This window comes from Danio rerio, chromosome 12 (genome assembly GCF_049306965.1).
Source record: "Danio rerio strain Tuebingen ecotype United States chromosome 12, GRCz12tu, whole genome shotgun sequence".
Taxonomy (NCBI): Eukaryota; Metazoa; Chordata; class Actinopteri; order Cypriniformes; family Danionidae; genus Danio; species Danio rerio.
Window position 1 is genome coordinate 17551863 of NC_133187.1, and position 5699 is coordinate 17557561.

The 5699-nt window shown below is 35.2% G+C and overlaps 1 long non-coding RNA gene across 3 annotated transcripts; it reads right to left on the reverse strand.

Moving 5' to 3' along the window:
* Positions 1-2251: 2251 nt before the first annotated feature.
* On the reverse strand, positions 2252-5493 carry LOC101885952 (uncharacterized). 3 transcript variants are annotated; one of them, XR_012387718.1, is made up of 6 exons: positions 5438-5493; positions 4523-4558; positions 4293-4428; positions 4045-4098; positions 3754-3890; positions 2252-3302 (listed from the first exon to the last, which is right to left on the reverse strand). It is a non-coding gene; the product is annotated as an uncharacterized lncRNA (long non-coding RNA). The 3 variants fall into 3 exon arrangements; XR_012387719.1 differs by lacking the exons at positions 4045-4098; positions 4523-4558; XR_002459748.3 differs by lacking the exons at positions 2252-3302; positions 3754-3890; positions 4045-4098 and adding an exon at positions 4120-4176.
* Between the last annotated feature and the right edge of the window lie 206 nt (positions 5494-5699).

Below are 5699 nucleotides of genomic sequence, written 5' to 3' on the forward strand. Positions count from 1 at the left end.
AAGTTAGCTGTCTTTTTGTTTATTATTTTGGCCTGGATTCCCTTCCGAAGAGATGCTTCTATCTTTTTTGTCTAAGTAAATAATAAATATTGTTCTTACTTGATTAGCGTTGTGATTATTGTGAGTTGGGACAGGAGAAGGGGAAAATCCTAAATTGAGTATTTGAGTTTATTTCTTTGTTTTTTTTTTTTTTGTTTTGTTATTGTTCCCACCAACCCTAGACTGGTCGGGACGTAACAATTGGGGGCTCGTCCGGGATCAATACCCAAAAAAGGTTGGGCTGGTCGGGACGTAACATAATTTACATAGAATTCTTGCACAAATCTGTAAAATCGGTTTTCATTTGAGAAATATATTAAACAATATTAAACAAGCATACTGTAGTGTAGTGTGCTCTGCAGTGTTGTTTTTCACTTGTGTTCAGATAAATACGTGTTCAGGCTTTAGATTGGCTGTGGTTGTTGTGGACGCTCTGCAGGCTCAGAATCTTGCCTGCTGAAATGTAACAACAAAAGCCACATACAGGATAAAGATTTTAAAAATTTTATCAACGAGTTGAGACATTGAGGCAGGACATTCTGTTCACTTGTCACAAAACAAAACATTGGTGGCATCATTCCACCAGGGCTTTAACTGAAGAACATTTGCACATATAGTGGCCACTTTTTTTTTTTTTTTTTACTTTTTGAAGCCTGATAATTCACATAGTAGTGTAGTTTTGAAAGATATTTACCTGCCTTTAGAGACAGAGGGCTGTTCCTACTGTAAACAAATTATGCTGCTTTGTAACTCACTGTGTTATATTCTCAAGGGCGTTGCTTGCATTTATGAGAAAAAAACAAACCTGGACTGCACTGCGACAAGATCAGGTGTTGACTTGAGATGTGTAGTTGAATTTCTGTATGTGTTTATGTCATATCTTTCAGCTCAACAAGGGATAGTTAACTAAAAAGAAAAATTCTGGCATCAATTATTTCTCTGTATGGTGTTCCATACCTGAGTGACCTGATTTCTTTATCAGAAATGTAACCAAACCAACCCAGGCTTATTCTGATCACATACAAGTATATACATTTCTGGAGAGCGCAAAACATGTCCCAGGAGGTTTTTTTTTTTTTTGCAGTTTTTGTTTTCGCAAATCCACCAGAGGCCGCTGTGTACACTTTTTCAGATTTAAGATATATCTTGCAAGTGCCATTCCTGCCTGCTCTTCTTATGTAAATCTACCAGAGGCGGCTGCTGACTAACTAACTAACTGACTGACTAACAGACCGATCCCCCACCCTCCCCTTTCCCTAAACCCAACCAATAGAATTTTGAAAAGCACCAATTGACCCGCCCAACCCCTTCCCTAAACCCAACAGTGTTTTGAAAAGCAATGCAAAAAAAGAAAAGACCTCGCCTGATTTTTACCTTGTTATCTGAGTTTACTACATTCTCACCCTGTTATTTACTTGTTTATTTTATTTTTTTAGCTCCTGTATTTGTCTTACCGGCTTTCTGGAATCATTCTTCACCGGACTTGAACCCCTTCGTCGTGGTCAACTCCGCTCTGCATCTCAATTTTGCTGACATACTTGTCGAGCTAACTGGAAAAAAACTGGTAACAGTGGGAAAGCCATCCACATGCAGGTAAGTGGTCAGCTGGTAAGCGATGAAAGGAACGGCATCATACCTCCTTGTAGCATTCGTTTTAAAGACGAAATGCAGCCATACGTAGTTCTGGCTACATAATTCGCAATCTCCAGAAATGTATATAGGGCTACGTTTTCAGAAAGAGCTTATGTTGAACCAAACAGCTTTGCTGTGTATAGAAATATCCAAGACAAGCTCATTCTGAAAATGTAGTCTTGTGGACATTTGTGGAGACCGAGATTTATGTAGCCGGAGGTATGTATGGCTGCATTTAATTTTTTACCCGAACGCTACAGGGTGGTACACTCTTAAAAGAAACGGTTCTATATAGAACCAAAAATGGTTCTATCAAGCGCTTCATATATGGAACCCCAAAAAGGTTCTAAATAGAACTATTTAAGGGTTCATTAAATAGAACCCCAAATGGTTCTTTCAAGCGCTTCATATATGGAACCCAAAAAAGGTTATAAATAGAACCATTTAAGGGTTCATTAAATAGAACCCCAAATGGTTCATTGAATTCAAGTTACATGGTTCTATTTAGAACCATTTGAGGGTTCTTTATTTATTATAGAATTAATGTTATTTATTATTGAATAAAAAATAAAACCAATGTAGAAAATTCAAATTGTTTAAATTTATTCAATTTACTTCACAAAATAAGTTTTAGATAATATTTAAAATTGCACCTCTGCGTACTTTGTATAAGATCTACCTCTAAACATTATACATTTTTACTATTTAATTAGTAAACATAATTAACAGCTTAATGGCATTCAACAATCTAATTCTAATGATTTCACTTATTAATAAACATTTGTAAGCTTGCTTACTGATTGAACAAATACAAAACTTAACTTTCAAACATCTCTAAAATGATGAAAAATGTATTACAATGCAGATAAAAACAATACTCTAACATCTATTAAAAAACACTACAATTTCAACAAGTTGACGGTACATGTATGTATTGGTCATGGCAACATCCATTTTTATACATAATTTTCAATAAAAGTTATTAAAGAAAGTGCTTAATCGCACACAAAACTTTGCAAAATGATTAGACAAAACACTGAGAACAGCCATTCCACAACCTGTAGCATGTCCATGTTTGCCGGCCTCTCTTAAAACGTAAATAGTTTTGTCCATGGGTGGCACAGTGGCTCACTGGTTAGAACTGTCACATCACAGCAAGAAGGTCACTGGTTCGAGTCCTGACTGGGTCAGTTGGTGTTTCTTTGTGAAGTTTGCAAGTTCTCCCAGTGTTTGTGTGGGTTTCCTCTGGGTGCTCCAGTTGCCCCCACAGTCCAAAGGCATGCGTACGGTATTGGTGAATTGGCCACAGTGAGTGAATGTGTGCAGGTGTATGAGAAAGTGTATGGGTGTTTCCCAGTGCTGGGTTGCGGCTGGAAAGTGAAGAGTAATTGCTAATTCATTCTACTGTGGTGCCTCTGATAAATGAGGGAGCAGAAGGATAGTGAGCGATTGTTGGCCATCGTAATGCTGACACTTCAAGCCTTGACGGAATCAGGAGAGCTGTTAGGACCTTTGGATTTCTGTAAAACAATATTTCAATGCTGAGTACTTCCTTCTTTCCTTCCCTTCTATTGGGCCATTTCTTTTAAAGATGTTTCTGTGTTCTTCACCAAGTCCTTATATGCAGCATCCTAAATTAAAACATTTTGTTTACTTTGTGTAAGTTTCCAAGTGACACATTTTCAGCAATACAAGTACTTTAAAGTCATCAAAAATACAGAAATACAGTGTACACAGCTGTAAAATATTTTCAATTTAATCTGCATTTCATTTGTTACAGAATTTAATGAAATTGACATTTCTGAGTGACCTCAATTCAGTATGAACATTAAATAAAACAATAAAATTAGAATAAGAACAAAACAAAATAACTGTATATCAAATAACATACATCATATTTGGCAGATACTTTTATCCAAAGGGACTTAGATTGTGTTTAATCTATACATTTATTAATATGTGTGATCTGAAACACATTTGGCATTGCTAATGCCTTGCTTTACCAAATGAGCTTTAAAATGTCATATGCACAGATTTTTCATATCTATTTGGCACACAATGTAACAGTGTTTGGTTACTCACAAGCTGTGGCACTCCAAGAAGAAGAAACTGCTCCATTAGTTTTGCAGACCCCTCCATAATCTGCGCTCTGGAAAATAGTGTTTCATTTGGTTCTTGACTTATTCGTAAATGGTGTCGCATTCTAGGTCCATCACAATCTGAGGTAGGAAGACAGCATTTGTAGAATGTGTAAATATAAATTTAAATCACAGAATTAATCTTGACATAAAATGTATTGAAATGAACTTGTGTTAAGTCCCTCAGAGTCCAGTTCACTTCTTTTTGATTTTGATCCCATCATTATGAGCTCACCACTGAAATCCTTTTATTTTTACATTTGTTTTGAAGACATTGCAACAAGGAATCCTGTAGGCAAATTTACACCTTTCAATACATATTTCTTCTCTGCAGGACTTTTTTTAAGCAACGACCTTAATATTCTCACTGCATTAAAACAGCAGTAGTAAAAAATAGAATATTTTTTTTGATAAATATATTTTTTTCAGTACACAACAACCAACAAGTCTGAATTATGCATGTTATAAAATACAATACTTTACCAGGTGTGCTTGAAGATGATGTCAAACAATTATGGATGTGACGTGTTTTTCTTTAAGCTGGGATCCTTCTTCTTCAAAGCTACTTGTGTGCAGCAGATCAAATTTGGAAACTTAATATGGGTCCCATGACACTTTTCTGTAATGATAAATACAATCTTGAAGTCTTTTATAATATTTATTTCATTTTACTCACCACAATACATTTTGTTTGGATTTTAAAACTATGATACCAAGCACAAGTTTTATGATGCAGTTCAGTTTCCAGGCTGTTTGAAGAAAAAAAAATATACATTAAAATATTTATTTTAAACTTATTTTGCGCTATATATATATATATATATATATATATATATATATATATATATATATATATATATATATATATATATATATATATAATTTCACAATAAATTTATTCTGCATTTTTGTGTCTTTTATAAATAAGACCTGATCTTTCATCTATAGATTGTTAAAATATGTTTGGCTTTTTAAATGTTTCAATAATATTCAGGGGCGGACTGGCCATAGGGAGAACTTGCCACCGTGACTGGCCTCCCGCGCGTGCACAGACTTGGGCACGAATCTGCCTGTGCGGGCACGAGCGGTGCACTGCTATCTTGCGGTTTTATGCAGACTAGCGGGAACGTCTAAAAAGCGGGCAGTAATGTCCACTACTTTGCAGAGTTTAGCTCAATCACTGATAAAACACACACGAACCAAGCTAAAAGTGAGCGTTTGTTCAAGGTTGGAGCTAAAAACAACACGAAAAACACGATGAAATCGGCTCAAATCTAACGTTAGTTAATTTTAAAATAACGTGCACATGCTTCATTCATGCTCTCTCGAAGCTCGCCTTCAAAAAACACAGCTGTGTACTGTTATCGGTAATTTAATTAGTAGTACTGACAAACAAGTATAGCGATATTGTAACTTATTTTGAATAAAAAGCAGAACAAATTCAACTTAACAGATTTCTGAACCGAAGGGTGACGACCGAGGTCATCAAGCACAGTGTTTATCCATATTAACGCTAAAGTTGCCCCCATTCAATCTGTATCACCATATAACACGAGGGATTTTTTATCAAATAACCTTACTTCATAATACAAAATATTTCACTATATATATTAAATGTACTAACATACCTGAATGATGAAGCTGAAATAGTGGACTTCTCCTTTCGAAAAATTAACCTTCTCTCAAGGCTCTTCACCACTGGTCCATGACGATGTCCTTGACTGATGACTGACGTCACCAGAGGGCTTTTTTTATGATTATTAGTTTCAAATAAATTATTAAACCATAACAACATGTTACTGCACAGTCTAAATAAATTGGTCATTTTATTTATTTCACAAAATAATTTGTCAAAAATGTTAAACATAAACTAGGCCTATAAGTTATATG